The following is a 15,451-nucleotide window of genomic DNA, read 5'->3' on the forward strand; positions in this document are numbered from 1 at the left end:
TTATTTAGAATTTTACGGTTTTCCATTAAAGATGTCAGATCAGAGTGACGTTTGCCTAACAAATTTTAGGTTTTAAAATCTCATGATGGTATTGGACGTCTGTTGTAACCTCTATACAGAGCAGAAAAAAAGCATTTGTACTGAACAGGTGCCCATAACACATTTCCAATTAATAGATTCAACCCTAATTTTAATGTGCAGAGTGTTTTGTGACCTCTGTTAAAAACTGCACATAATTGTTTGAGCCTGTCACCTTTGTTAGAATTGCTTCAGTAATGAAACCCGAGACCACTATATCAGGCATTGAATTTTCTTGTGAAAGTATTGGTACCACAAAGAATTTGTATTGGACAGATTCCAATGACGAGAAGACAAATTAAAATGTTATTCTTTTGGCTGTGTACAGGATCTTAGTGACAACACTTAGTGATGGATTCTATACCCTTTAGCTGGCCACAGTGACTTATTCGTACTTGAAATAATATCATACCATGCTTAGCGTGCTTCAGGACAGTAACCCTTCATCTGGCTACAGTGACATATTCATATTTGTTAAAATGTTACACAACATACTGCTGGACCCCTATACCTTTCAGCTGGTCACACTGACCATCTGGTTTCGTCCGTCGTCATGCGCTGTGCATAAGCTTTCCATTCAAATGACTTCTTCTCAATAACAAAAGGCACAGGGTCCTGAAATTGGGCCTATAGCCAGCTGTTATGAACAGCTACCAAGGTTGTCCATATTATTGACCTTGACCTACTTTCAAGGTCACAGAGGTCGAATATGTCAAAATCTTTAAACAAATTCTCAATAACTCAAATGCCCATGGTGCTGATATGGGGCCCATAACATGTTTGATAAAATGAAGGAACTTGATCAATTTTCAAGGTCACAGGGGACAAATGTATACAAATCTTTAAATGACTTCTCAATAACTGAAAGATCCAGAGTGTTGATTAATGACCTTGAATTTCGGAATGAAGGGTTACCAATTTTGTTCATGTAATTGATATTTTCTCATTTTAAAGGTCACAAGGGTCAAAAGGGTTGAAATCTTCAAATGACTTCTTCTCAATAACAAAAAGGTCCATGCCGTTGATATTGTTTCTTTAATATAAATAAATGAAAGGGTACCGATTTGTTCAAATAATTGACCTTGACCTATATTCAAGATCTCTTGGATTAATTAAGTTCAGATCTTAAAATCTCTTTTTCAACAAGCTATAGGTTCAGAGTAATGGCATTTGTGTAGTAGCATGTATTAAGAATATGGTTTCAAGTTTACAGAAAGTGTTTTGTGAACCAGCAATGTCTTTGTAAACTGTAGGGTATTTACTTTAGACCTATTTGGTCTCTTTCACATATTGGTCCTTATAGTCAGATGACTGCTACGGCCGCGGCGACAGGTGTCATATCATATTTGGATCCCCCATCAGAAAAGGATCCGGATCATTTTACTGGCATCAGAAAATGATCCCCCCTATAGTATTTTGATCACCCTTAAGAGAAATTATATTAACAATGCATATATTTAAGGTGATAGTGAAAATATGATGATAGGGGTTATGTTAGCTGTGAAGTTGTTAATTACACCTGGCCAACCAGTCAACTACATAAGAGGATTAAGGGTAGAGGGGTTAAACCTGAGTGACCACCCATGTGCACATGGCAGGTATACCGTGTGATCAATTAAAGTTACTCAGGTTATATATAGAGTAATTATGTATGTAGTCATCATTTAAGCACCTGTCAATCACTACCTGTACAGGGTAATCTGGAGCTTGACCTCTTCGGCCTTGGCTCCACAGGTGTTATGTAATCACACCTGTATACACTTAACTATCATATCTCATTTTATTTATAAAGCTATAAAGTTTAAAATAAAATTCACAAGGGGATCAAAATACTCTAGGGGGGATCCTTTTTTATGGGGGGGGAAAAGTGATCCCTGGGTCCTTTTCTGATAAGGGAAAAGTGATCCGGATCCTTTTCTGATCCTACACTGGTAGGCCTCTTGTTTATACTTGAAATGATAATACTCAACACTTGGTGATGTACTCTATACCCTTCAGCTGGCCACAGTGACTTATTTATACTTGAAAAAATATCACACAATGCTGTACACTTGCTAAAATCTTACACAATACTTACAGTGCTTCATGACAGTTAAACCCTTTAGCTGACCTCTGTGATTAATTTGTACTTGCTAATCATACATAACAGGTAGTGCTGGACCCTATACCCTTCAGTTGGCTTCAGTTACACAGTACCTAGTGTGGTTCTGTCAGTAACCCTTCCACTGTCCATAGTCACATTTTTATACTTGCTAAAATCTTACACAATACTTACAGTGCCTCAGGTCAGTAACCCTTCAGCTGGCCTCAGTGACTTATAAAAAGGATAAAGTTTGTGTTGGGACAGGGGCTGCTGGAGCTGAGTGCTTGACACCATCATGGCATCTGTCTCGGTGAAACAAAAGCTGTATACTTTTACAGAACACCTGGACTTTTCGTTCATCTGTAAACAATTTTTATAGCTATTTCTTTCTCAAATTGCATATGTAGGTTCCCCTTGGTCCTTAGTTGTGCTGATTTGATTTTGGGCCTGATAAAAAAAAAACAAGATGGCCGATGGGCAGCCATCTTGGATTTTGCAATGAAGTTTTTATCACTATTTCTTGAAAAGTGAATGTTGGATCTCTCTCAAATTTCGTAGGTAGGTTCCCCATAATCCCTAGTTGTGCCCATGTAATAGTGGGACTGATCAGAGAAAACAAAATGGCAGAAAGGTGGCCATCTTGAATTTGGACTTTGACAATTTGTTTTTGCAATTTCTTGAGAAGTACTCAATGAATCTTTTTTAAATTTCATATGTTCCCCTTGGTCCCAAAGTGTGGGACTGATCAAAAATACTAAATGACTGACAGGCAGCCATCTTGTATTTTAACTTTTAAAGTTTGTTATTGTTATTTCTTGAGCACTATAGCATAGATTTTTATCTTTCTCTAATTTCATGTGTATGCTTTCTTTGATCCCTAGTTGTGCCTGTTAAATTTTGGTACTGATCAGAAAAAACAAAATGGCCGAAAGGCGACCATCTTGAAATTTGAGGCTGGTCAAAGAAATTAAATGGCTTCTAGGTGGCCATTTTGGATTTGGCAGATAAAGATTATCATTGCTATTTCTGCAAAGGAATGTTGAAATGTCTTATCATTAAGAGCAAACAGAGAAGAGGAAAGAAGGGAAAAGATCAACTTTCAAAGAGCATGTTAAAGATCAAACAATGGTGGGTGCCAAGATCCCTTTGGGATATCTTGTTCTCGTTTAGTTTCATTAGATTTGATTTATGATTCTGTAAACTTGTTTTTTGGTATTTTTTAACATTAAACTTGAAATTGGCAATAACTGCCTGGTTGTTGAGTTAACACTTAGAAAATTACCACTCTGAATACCTGCCTGGTTATTGGGTTAAAATAATCCTTGTCATTCAATAACTGTCTGGTCGTTGGTGAACACAAAACTTTTCATTCAATAACTGTCTGGTCATTGGTTAACATAAAACTTGTCGCTCAAGAACTGTCTTGTCATTGGTTAACATAAAACTTGTCACTCAATAACTGTCTGGTCATTGGTTAACATAAAACTTTTCATTCAATAACTGTCTGGACGTTGGTGAACATAAAACTTGTCACTCAATAACTGTCTGGTTGTTGGGTTAACATAAAACTTGTCACTCAATAACTGTCTGGTTGTTGGGTTAACATAAAACTTGTCACTCAATAACTGTCTGGTTGTTGGGTTAACATAAAACTTTTCACTCAATAACTGTCTGGTCATTGGTTAACATAAAACTTGTCACTCAATAACTGTCTGGTTGTTGGGTTAACATAAAACTTTTCATTCAATAACTGTCTGGTTGTTGGTTAGCATAAAACTTGTCACTCAATAACTGTCTGGTCGTTGGTTAACATAAAACTTTTCATTCAATAACTGTCTTGTCGTTGGTTTACATAAAACTTGTCACTCAATAACTGTCTGGTTGTTGGGTTAACATAAAACTTGTCACTCAATAACTGTCTGGTCGTTGGTTAACATAAAACTTTTCATTCAATAACTGTCTTGTCGTTGGTTTACATAAAACTTGTCACTCAATAACTGTCTGGTTGTTGGGTTAACATAAAACTTGTCACTCAATAACTGTCTGGTTGTTGGTTAACATAAAACTTTTCATTCAATAACTGTCTGGTCGTTGGTTAGCATAAAACTTGTCACTCAATAACTGTCTGGTTGTTGGATTAACATAAAACTTGTCACTCAATAACTGTCTGGTTGTTGGGTTAACATAAAACTTGTCACTCAATAACTGTCGTTGGTTAACATAAAACTTTTCATTCAATAACTGTCTGGTCATTGGTTAACATAAAACTTTTCATTCAATAACTGTCTTGTCGTTGGTTAGCATAAAACTTGTCACTCAATAACTGTCTGGTCGTTGGTTAACATAAAACTTTTCATTCAATAACTGTCTGGTCATTGGTTAACATAAAACTTTTCATTCAATAACTGTCTTGTCGTTGGTTTACATAAAACTTGTCACTCAATAACTGTCTGGTCGTTGGTTAACATAAAACTTTTCATTCAATAACTGTCTGGTCATTGGTTAACATAAAACTTTTCACTCAATAACTGTCTGGTTGTTGGGTTAACATAAAACTTGTCACTCAATAACTGTCTGGTCGTTGGTTAACATAAAACTTTTCATTCAATAACTGTCTGGTCATTGGTTAACATAAAACTTTTCATTCAATAACTGTCTTGTCGTTGGTTTACATAAAACTTGTCACTCAATAACTGTCTGGTCGTTGGTTAACATAAAACTTTTCATTCAATAACTGTCTGGTCATTGGTTAACATAAAACTTTTCATTCAATAACTGTCTTGTCGTTGGTTAGCATAAAACTTGTCACTCAATAACTGTCTGGTTGTTGGATTAACATAAAACTTGTCACTCAATAACTGTCTGGTTGTTGGTTAACATAAAACTTTTCATTTAATAACTGTCTGGTCGTTGGTTAACATAAAACTTTTCATTCAATAACTGTCTGGTCGTTGGTTAGCATAAAACTTGTCACTCAATAACTGTCTGGTTGTTGGATTAACATAAAACTTGTCACTCAATAACTGTCTGGTTGTTGGGTTAACATAAAACTTGTCACTCAATAACTGTCTGGTCGTTGGTTAACATAAAACTTTTCATTCAATAACTGTCTGGTCATTGGTTAACATAAAACTTTTCATTCAATAACTGTCTGGTCGTTGGTTAACATAAAACTTTTCATTCAATAACTGTCTGGTCATTGGTTAGCATAAAACTTGTCACTCAATAACTGTCTGGTCGTTGGTTTACATAAAACTTGTCACTCAATAACTGTCTGGTTGTTGGGTTAACATAAAACTTTTCATTCAATAACTGTCTGGTCGTTGGTTAACATAAAACTTTTCATTCAATAACTGTCTGGTCATTGGTTAACATAAAACTTGTCACTCAATAACTGTCTGGTCGTTGGTTAACATAAAACTTTTCATTCAATAACTGTCTGGTCATTGGTTAACATAAAACTTTTCATTCAATAACTGTCTGGTCATTGGTTAACATAAAACTTTTCATTCAATAACTGTCTTGTCGTTGGTTAGCATAAAACTTGTCACTCAATAACTGTCTGGTCGTTGGTTTACATAAAACTTGTCACTCAATAACTGTCTGGTCGTTGGTTTACATAAAACTTGTCACTCAATAACTGTCTGGTTGTTGGGTTAACATAAAACTTGTCACTCAATAAATGTCTGGTTGTAAATTAACATAAAACTTGTCACTCAATAACTGTCAGGTCGTTGGTTAGCATAAAACTTTTCACTCAAGAACTAACTGTCTGATTGTCGGGTTAACATGAAAATTATCATTCAATAACTGTTTGTGCTATGCAAATAAATATCTCCAGGAGCTACATTTTCTTAATAAACATTTTCAAATATTAAACCATTTATTGAAGGATGCATACTGGAAAATGCCTTTTTAATGAGTTTACTATTTCATTGACAATCAGAATGTAAACCAGTTGTTTTTCCTACTATAGCTCCAGAACAGATTTTTCCCTTGTATCCAATATTTGTTCCTTCTCTGATACTTTTACTTTAGCTAGCCAATTATCCCGGATTTATATTTCCAAATTTTCCTGAGCCATCGTAATATATTGTGTTGAAACATCCGTATCATCCAAGTTACAATCAGATGATTATTTTGCCAAAAACCACAAATTACCTCCACAGCGAAAAAAAAATCCTTGTGTCCATTGTAATGGGTAATGACAGACTGGTAAAAATACTGAGCCAAGAGTTTCTAGTACTGAAAAATACTCTCCCATACAGGTACAGGTAAGTTATATATATAACAAATATACCCCATATATATATACATATAGTAGAGAAATATATAGTAAGTCAGTTATTGTTTGATATCTCATCATTAGAGCTTATCACACCCTTATTTACATCTATTATCTGTTACTCGAAATCATGCAATAACCTATTCTTCTCACAGTAAAAACACATGCAATGATGAATTGTATAGTTTGAATGGAATGACTTTTCATTTTGGTAATAATTACCATAACTTTTGTATGCATATCTTCCACTAAATTCCATTCATTTGAATACAATATAATCAATAAAGTTCCTGTAGGGAGCCCCTCTTACCTGCCTGTCATACCTACACACGACCTGATATACGTTTTTCTTTATCGATGGCACTGAGCTGGCTGGCCGTTTTCAACTAGTCTTGGCAACTTTCCACACGTATATAACGATATTCTCTATTTTTTGCTGTGATTTTGATTCATTTTCATAACAGTTTTATCGCTGCCATATCTTGTTTGTTTGTTGTTGTGTTGTCTGTGTTTTTTTTTTTTTTTTTGGCCCTGTTTCCTCCGTCCGTGTTCTGAGTTGTGGCGGTGAGTTAAAGTTGTTTTTCATTTGTTTGCTTCATGTTTTCTGCTGGTTTGCTGTGTATACATATTGGTTTTGATTTATGATAAAATCTCTTCACATATTTTCAGCATTTTTACCTATCAGCAATGAATTAATGTAATAGTCTTATTTCTATTGTTGTTTAGTTTTTTGTTGTTGTAGCCAATTATGATAGCTAGTAATGGTCAATGCTGCGGTAGCGGATGGATGTGGTCATTCTGAGGCCAAGGTGGTAAACCTCCCCACCTGATGTCCACACAGCTCAGACTTGAGATGGCTGTTCCTCAGGGATCCCTTCCTCAAGATGAAGATAGCTCAGATCCTATGGACTTTGGGGGATTGGGCATGGCAGAGTTTGACATATTCAATCTTGTCCTGTCTAAGGGCACTATTGTGTCCTCTGCTCTGGCTACTGCCCAAGCATGCGTTGTGGAGAAGGATTCTTCTTCAACTCCTGCTCCTGGATTTCTGGGCTGCATCTCAGGGTTATTGATTGATCAGTTAAACTCTGCGATTATGCCATTCAAGATGGGAAGCTTGCCCCTCATCTGGCCTAGCTGGAATCGAGAGATTTGTCTTCCTGGCCCTAAAAGTTGGTGGACAAAGTTAGTGTTCCAGCCAAAGGAACATCACAAGGTCAAGAGGATGTTGCTCCTGTCACTTTACATTTTGTTGAAAGTGGATTTTTTCATTGTATCCTTGTACAGGCTGTCTGATCTGCCTAAGGATTAGCTTTCTGATGATGAGAGGCAGGATTTGTAAGTCTGTCCTGGATTCAGCATTATGTTCATTGGTGGTGTTGCAGTGCTCGCTGCTTGCCGATGTGATGCTAGCTTACACGTAGATTCTCCCCACTACAAGATGGAGACCCATGGGGCATCATCTCTTCCATGGTGGAGGGTATGTGGGCAATTTGGTCAGTCTGAAGAATGTCTACTACCACATCCCCATCAAGAAGTCGGCAAGGAAGTATCCCATTTTAATTGCGATGACAGGTTCTTATAGTTCCGGACCATGCATTTTGGCCTCAACACTGCCCCTCTGGTATACGAAACTGTTCCAGATAGTGGTGAGTTTCCAGCACTCACAGAGTATAGATGTTCACATCTACCTCGATGACTCCCTCATTTTACACATGGTCAGGGATTAATTGGTGCAGAATACCTGCTTGGTCCTGAAGCTCTTGCTGAAGGTAGGCTTCATTCTCTACAAAGAGAAATCAGAGGTATTCCCTTCTCACAACTTTGTGTTCCTGGGCAATGCGATCCTGGGCATTGTCCTCCAACCAGAGGACAATTTGTGAAGGCCTGAGATATGACTCTAGCCTTCTTGAGCATGTCTCAGGTTCAGGTGCATTGGTTCCTCAGATTTCTGGGGTATCTTAACTCCCTGGCAGATGTGGTTTCATTGGGATGTCTTCACTTCAGATCCTTGCAAACGTTCCTTCTTGCCAACTGGGTCCCAGCTTCAAGGAATTGGGAAGCAATCCTCCCTTTAACCAAGTCATTGAAGAACTTTGCATCTCGATGGACTTGTCGGGACAACGTTCTTCCAGAGCCTCCCTCCACAAGTCTACCATGACCGTGTACACAGATGCATCAATGACAGTGTAGGATGCCTACTTGGCAGGCCATGTCTGGTCAGAGTGGTCTGGAGCACATCAGTATGCTGGAGATGAGTGCAGTCCTGCTGGCTCTCCCTCATGAGGTCAGGGGATATTTGTCTGGCAACAAATGGCTTTCAAGGTTCTGCTTTGTCGAAAGGTCTTGCTCAGGCATTTGGCCAGTGTCTATGCCTTTCATGGCAGGCAAGTAGTGTTCATGGTAGGTTCCTTGAGTAGTGCCCCTTTATGAGCCGGTTGGTAATGCCTCTGAAGTTTCTTATCTTCAAGATGGTTTTTCTCATTGCCTTTGCTTAAGCGTGCAGATGCAGTGAAGTTCATGCCTTGCCATATCATCCTTCTTGTCTTTGATGGTCTTGGTGATATTCTGCAGTCTCTTTGGTCACGGATTCTGTTTTCTTAGCTAAGGATTTCTCCTGAGCCCACAAGGATTCCTTTCTTGGTTTCGGTTGCAGCAAGCTCAGACAATGACAGTTCACTTTGTCCTTGTCAGGCCTTGCTGTTTTATCTCGATAAAACCAGGGATGGGGAGGGGGAGAGGTTCCTGGTCTCAATTGTTTCTGCACATTATTAAACAGGGTAAGTAGGATATCACCACTCTCTAGATGGATCTGTGAAGTGATTCACAGTACTTACCACCACTCCGATGAGGGGATCCGTTGGCAGTTAAAGGTTAGGGTTCATGAGGTCAGGGCTCTTGGTATGTCTTAGGATCACTTTTCAGGCTCTTCCTTTCAGGAGGTCATGTCAGATGCCTTTTGACAAGGACAGACCACTTTTACTGACTTTTACTTGAGATCTTTGACTTCAGTTTAGGTGACCTTTTTTTTCTTGGTCCTTTGGTAGTGGTAGAGTCATTTGCTGTTCCCAGCTCTGTTAGTCAGTAATATGCAACGCATCCCACATTGTCTGTCCGCAGGCAGTTTTTGTCTTTTGAATTTTCCCCTTGGGTATTATTTTGGCCTTTCTTACTGCCCTGTATTTGATTTGGCGCTGGGATGTGAGTCTCCTCTTTGGTAAGATGAATTCACATACTAACGTTATTATTACTGAAATGAAATGAAAATTTTTCTTGTAAAACCAATATTCCTGATGTAATAATAACCATATTTTTGTTGAGTTTCTCCCTCTTTTTTTTCCCAAATTCTTGCCTCCTCTTTCCTCTCTATCCTGCACTTTTATCAGTGGCGTCAGTGATAAAGTAGGACATATTTCAGGTGGTGCGTACGTATGAGCGGAAAGTAAGAATGGCTTCCTTCAGCGGTTTTATAGTTTATATTATGTACAAATGAATGGAACTTGTGAAATATAATTGACCAAGCATTTGATAACTGGTAGTGGTCACTGTTAAAACTTGTCTCTCAAGTGACTTTATAATAGAAATACATTTTGATATAGCTGTATGTAATGCCTTTAGATAATGCAGGTTAGTGTTGCATTTGTTGTTACTTCTGTTGGAAGGTTTGGTCTTCCTGCCCGACTAAGGATGCTGAGGAATAGCCATTGATGATGAGCAGTTTTAGGGACATGCAGGGTCAGAACTACTATGAAAATGACCTCAGCCATCTACAGTACTGCAACTGACCATTATAGGCCATCATAATTAGCTATGGCAAACGAAAACAAAACAGAAATGAAATTCATACTTTTGGTAAAACATAAAAGTATGTGAACAATTTGTATTTCGAAACAAAAAAAACACAAAATGAAACATGCAGAATTAAAAACCTGAAGGTAACAATTGATAAACAAACTGGTTAACACATTGGTTGTGTCTGAACACAAACAGAGAAATCAGGGCGACAAAAACATGGCCAACACAATAACAAATAAACAGGAAATAACACTAAAAACTGCTTGCTATACCTTGTTGAAATAAACCAGTATCTACATACAGCGATTGTAACAAAGTGACAACATCCTATACTTTACTGAAATGGACCAGCATTTACAGTCATTGTAGCAAAGTATAATGCTATATACCCTGTCCAAATGTGTAGCACCAACATGCTTTACCCTGCTTAAACAAGTTTGGTGATAATCACACTGAATATTGTTAAAATTCTTGTAGTTAAAACTATCATCATGGATTGTTCAAGTGTCCAGTGTTGGATGTGATGATTGTTACTGTGACGGCCGTTTATTGTGTGGCTGTTACATAAGGAACAGCTTCTGAGCAGGGACGAGCGATGAATTGACATCAAATGTAATTACTGAGTTGATTAATTTTCCAATTGACTTGTATTTGAGTGCAGATGTCAATAACATCTGAAGGATAATGGAAATGGAAACAACATGATATCTAATGTGTCCTGTTTATATCATAATGTTATTGTGTACAATGTGTGATGTGTCCTGTTTATATCATAATGTTATTGTGTACAATGTCTAATGTGTCCTGTTTATATCATAATGTTATTGTGTACAATGTGTGATGTGTCCTGTTTATATCATAATGTTATTGTGTACAATGTGTGATGTGTCCTGTTTATATCATAATAATATTGTGTAATGTGTATTGTGTTTATACAATGTTATTGTGTACAATGTGTGATTGTGTACAATGTGTGATGTGTTCTATTTATATCATAATGTTATTGTGTACAATGTGTGATGTGTCCTGTTTATATCATAATGTTATTGTGTACAATGTGTGATGTGTCCTGTTTATATCATAATGTTATTGTGTACAATGTGTGATGTGTCCTGTTTATATCTAATGTGTCCTTTTCATTTCAGTAATAATTACCATAACTTTAGTATGCAAATACAGTACCTACACCCATCTTTGTATCCCAACAACAAAAGATTCAAAAGAAAAACAATCCCGCCCTCCCTACGATCCATGAGCCATCACGGCAGGAACGCAGAGTGATCTCCCTTCCTCTTACCTTTATGGCTGCCGACGAGTGCGGAGGTGTCTGAGCTAAGTGCTTTTCTTACTCCTTCTCTTCGTACTGCCATTGTCGTTTGAGTATATTGTTACTCTATTAGTAGTCTATAAACCCATCTCCCAACTTATATTGTGAAATTAAGTATTGTCATTTGTTTATTTTGACCGTATTTCCGGCCGTTTTTTCCTCCACGTATTCGAGTGCGTGACTACTTGTCTCGTTGCTCGGATTTGCGTGAAGTTGGAATTTGTTTTCTTGCTGCTTTGTCGGCCGTGTTATACGGCCGTTTTATTTATGCAGTGCAATCTTGCTGCGTACGGTAGGCTTTGTGCTCTCGTTCGTAGGTTTTTTATTGTTCGAGAACTTCGTTTCCGGCCGTGTTTTTCCTCCGCGTGTTCGAGTGCGTGACTACTTGTCTCGTCACTCGGATTTTCGTGAAGTTAAAATTGTTTTCTTGCTGCTTTGTCGGCCGTTTTGTACGACCGTTTTCTTTTTTTGCAGTACAATCTTGCTGCGTACGGTAGGTTTTATGATCTCGTTCGTAGTTTTTTGATTGTTAGAAAACTTTTTATCCTTGTTTTCATTGTTACAATTTTTTATTGTTTCGATGCTGGATAAAGGTGCCGGGTTTACGTCGGGGGTCAGCGCATGGATGTTCCTATTTCTATAGATAATGGGAACCCCATGATACCTGTCCCATTTGCCGACATTGCAGCCAGACCTCGCTATGTGAACTTTGATTGCACATGGAGTCTGCTGCTTAGGCTCCCATGCCTTTCCAGCTAACTTTCCGCCGGAAGAGGGATTCGTCCTCTTCTTCCGGTAAGGGAAGTAAGCTTTTTAAGACCTCCCTCCTCAAGTTCTGAACCAGAGCGTTCCTGCTGGGGGTGCTCTCGTTCCACCGAGCTCCGCCCTTCAGCAGGGGGTGGCTCCCCCTGTCCAGGTGCGTCCTGGAGTAGGGGGGGGGCAGCCCGACCCTGACTCGGCGCAGTCAAGGGTCGAATTGGCCGGTAGCTCTCGATAGGCGGCGGTGTTACCGTCGGAAAGAGACTTTCGGTCGAGGTCTCTGATTCCTTCAGGGACCTCGGCGCGCCAGGTGGCGTCGTTGGTGGGGGCCGCTTTGACTCCGGAACTGTGCCTTCGGGTATAGGGTCAGGGGCCACAGACTTTTTGTCAGGATTGTCTGTGGCTACGGGGATTAGTGACACTTGAGTTCACTAATCCTGGTGTCAGCGCGGGGTCTGTTTTCCCACCCTCACAGGCTTCTGGCTCTGGGACTTTCCGTCCCTATCCAGATTTCCCAGTGCAGGGTTTCCCAGGGGGTTTTCCCCCAAGGGTTTGGGGCTTCAGGCCAGGAGTCCGGTTTCCGGTCTCCCTTTCCCCCGGGCTCAGGGAGTAGGGGTGCCTGCGGGCACTTATTCCTGGGTCGCCCAGGCCAACCTGCGGATGGTTTTGGGTACCAACAGTTACTCAGCAGTTACGGGCTTAGCCCGTACATGTCTGGGTTTCCACCTGGTGGGAGTGGCGGTTCATCCTGGTCCTTTGGACAGGGTGTCCAGCCCCAGACTCAGGCAGGCCATCTTGGCCAGTTCTGGGGTCACTCCCGGCCCGCTGGACCGTTCCCATTCCCTCAGGGGTTTGGGTTTTTACCCCATGGGTCTTCACTCGTGGAACCCATAGGGGTTGGTCTCTCCTCTAGGAGATGTTACAGCAGTGCGGAATCCCCCCAATGTTCAGCTACTTCGGGGGCCTTGTTGGCCGGTCCTATAAAGGTTTGCCAGACCTTAAGGACTTCCGCCTCCAGCGCGGACCCGTCGGTCTCCTGTTCCCAGGGGTCGGCTTCAGGTCTCCGACCCAAGCCTACAGCTACGGCTGTTGGTCGCGCTGCGTCCAAATGCCATAAAGAGGAGTTCCCCTCTGCGGAGATGGCTCCTCTGGCGGCCCCTGTTCCTCCCAAGGGGACTTCGGTCTCTATTGAGGAGGAGATGGACATCGAGGGTGCGGGCTCGGCAGAGGAAGACGATGTCATACATCTTTCTCCTGGGCCAAGAGGGTTCACAAGGGGAAGATGGCCCTGAGACTGCTGAAGCCGAGGCTCAGCATGTGCTTTCTGGGATGCGGGTCCTCCGGGCCAACATCTCCCGGATTCTCAGGGTGGAGGTTTGCCCACCGCCTCAGCATCGTCGGCGCCTGAATCCACCATCCTTCTGGGTTCCCTGGTGGCTCCTTGGGCTTCTGTTCGCTCAGATCGGTCTCTGCCAGAAGGCAATATCATGTCTTCGGTTCTGGCCACGGCCCGGGCTCCGGTTTTAGAGAAGGACTCCTTCTCTACCCGTGCTCCCGGGTTTGTTGGTCTGCAGCTCAGTGTTGGTGAATTGTCGGAGGCTTCAGCTTCCGACTATGCCACACATGATGGGCAGCTGGCCTCTCAACCAGCACAGCTGGAGTTGAGACAGCTGGCTGCCTGGCCCGGCAAATCAGTGGACCAGGTGGTGCTCGATCCCAAAGAGCACCACAGGATGGAGAGAATGTTGCACCTCTCCATCCAAGTTCTGTCATACATAGACTTCCTGACAGTTTGTCTATACAGGGTATCCGATTTGCCTGAGTGTCGGTTATCCGAGACAGAACAGCCGACATACAGGACACGGCAGCCTTGCAGGTTCTCTGCTCGTCAATGCCGTGTTGGCTAGGCAGTTTTCAGTTCTGAAATTCCGCCCAGTCCAGTAACCCTACCGTTTCCGCTTGTTGAATGCCCCCTTCTAGGGCTCTACCCTGTTCAGGGGAGCTCTTCCTTGGGTTCAGAAGGATATGAAGGAGGACTCGGTCGCCTCAGCACTTCTGGTGAAGAGGTTTCAGGCTGAGAAGGCCAGTGCCTCGCAGGGGTCAGTGCCTCCTAAGAAGAAGGCGAAGTCTTCGGCTGCTCAGTTTTCTGCACAGCCCAAGTCCCAACCTCACTTCAACGGCAACAAGGGGAAGGGTAGGAAGGGTAAGAAACCTCCTGGGGGCAAGAAGAAGGGTTCCTGACTATTTCTGCTTCTTGGCCGCGAAAGGCGAAGGGTATGGCCGGGTGGACGGTGGTTCTCCTTTCCCGGGCTCATGTCCTTCTCCCGCAGGCTCAGGCTCCGGGTGGGCAGACGATTCTCTGGTCTGGCAGGGGCTCAATCTGCCCCATCCGGAACTCCCTGTGGGCGGACGTCTCTCTGCTTTCCTTTCCCAGTGGCAGGATATTACAGATGACGCTTGGGCTTTTGTCGGTGGTCAGGGAGGGTCTAGGTATTCCCCTTCTTCAGGATTCGTCCCTCGCCTCCTGGCCGTTTTTGTTTCTTTCCTCCTCCCGGGGATTCAGAAAGGGCACGGGTGCTCCAGGAGGAAGTAGGGACCATGCTGCCAAGGCAGAGATGCCCTTGGGGCTCACGACAGCTCCTTTGGTGTTCACCAAGTTGCTGCTGGTGTTTCCTTCACTCACGCAGAATAGACGTCCACATCTATTTCGACGACTCCCTCATGCCTCTTTTGGTGTGGGAATCGTTAGTGAAGGACACTCGTCTGGTCCTGAAACTCTTGCTCAGAGTCGGCTTCATTCCTTCCAGAGAGAAGTCAGAGGTTCCTTCATATTAGGACTTCTTCTTCCTGGGGAACCATTTTGACATGGTTCGGGGCTTAGCCCTTCCACCTCTGGAGAAGTTTGAGAAGGTCAGGGCTCTGGCTCTGACTTTCATCACTTGGTCGCTTGTCCAGGTACATTGGTTCCTCAGTTTTCTGGGGTATCTCAACTCCTTGGCATATGTGGTCCCCCTAGGGAGGATTCACATCGGACCTCTCCAGATGTTCCTCCTGTCTGACTGGGTTCCGTCATCCAGGAGGCCTGGATCCCGCTTACCCAGTCGGTCAGGGAGTTCTCTTGCTG

This window comes from Ylistrum balloti, unplaced genomic scaffold (assembly GCF_031769215.1).
Source record: "Ylistrum balloti isolate Yb309-2 unplaced genomic scaffold, AGI_CSIRO_Ybal_v1 Utg369840, whole genome shotgun sequence".
Lineage (NCBI taxonomy): Eukaryota > Metazoa > Mollusca > Bivalvia > Pectinida > Pectinidae > Ylistrum > Ylistrum balloti.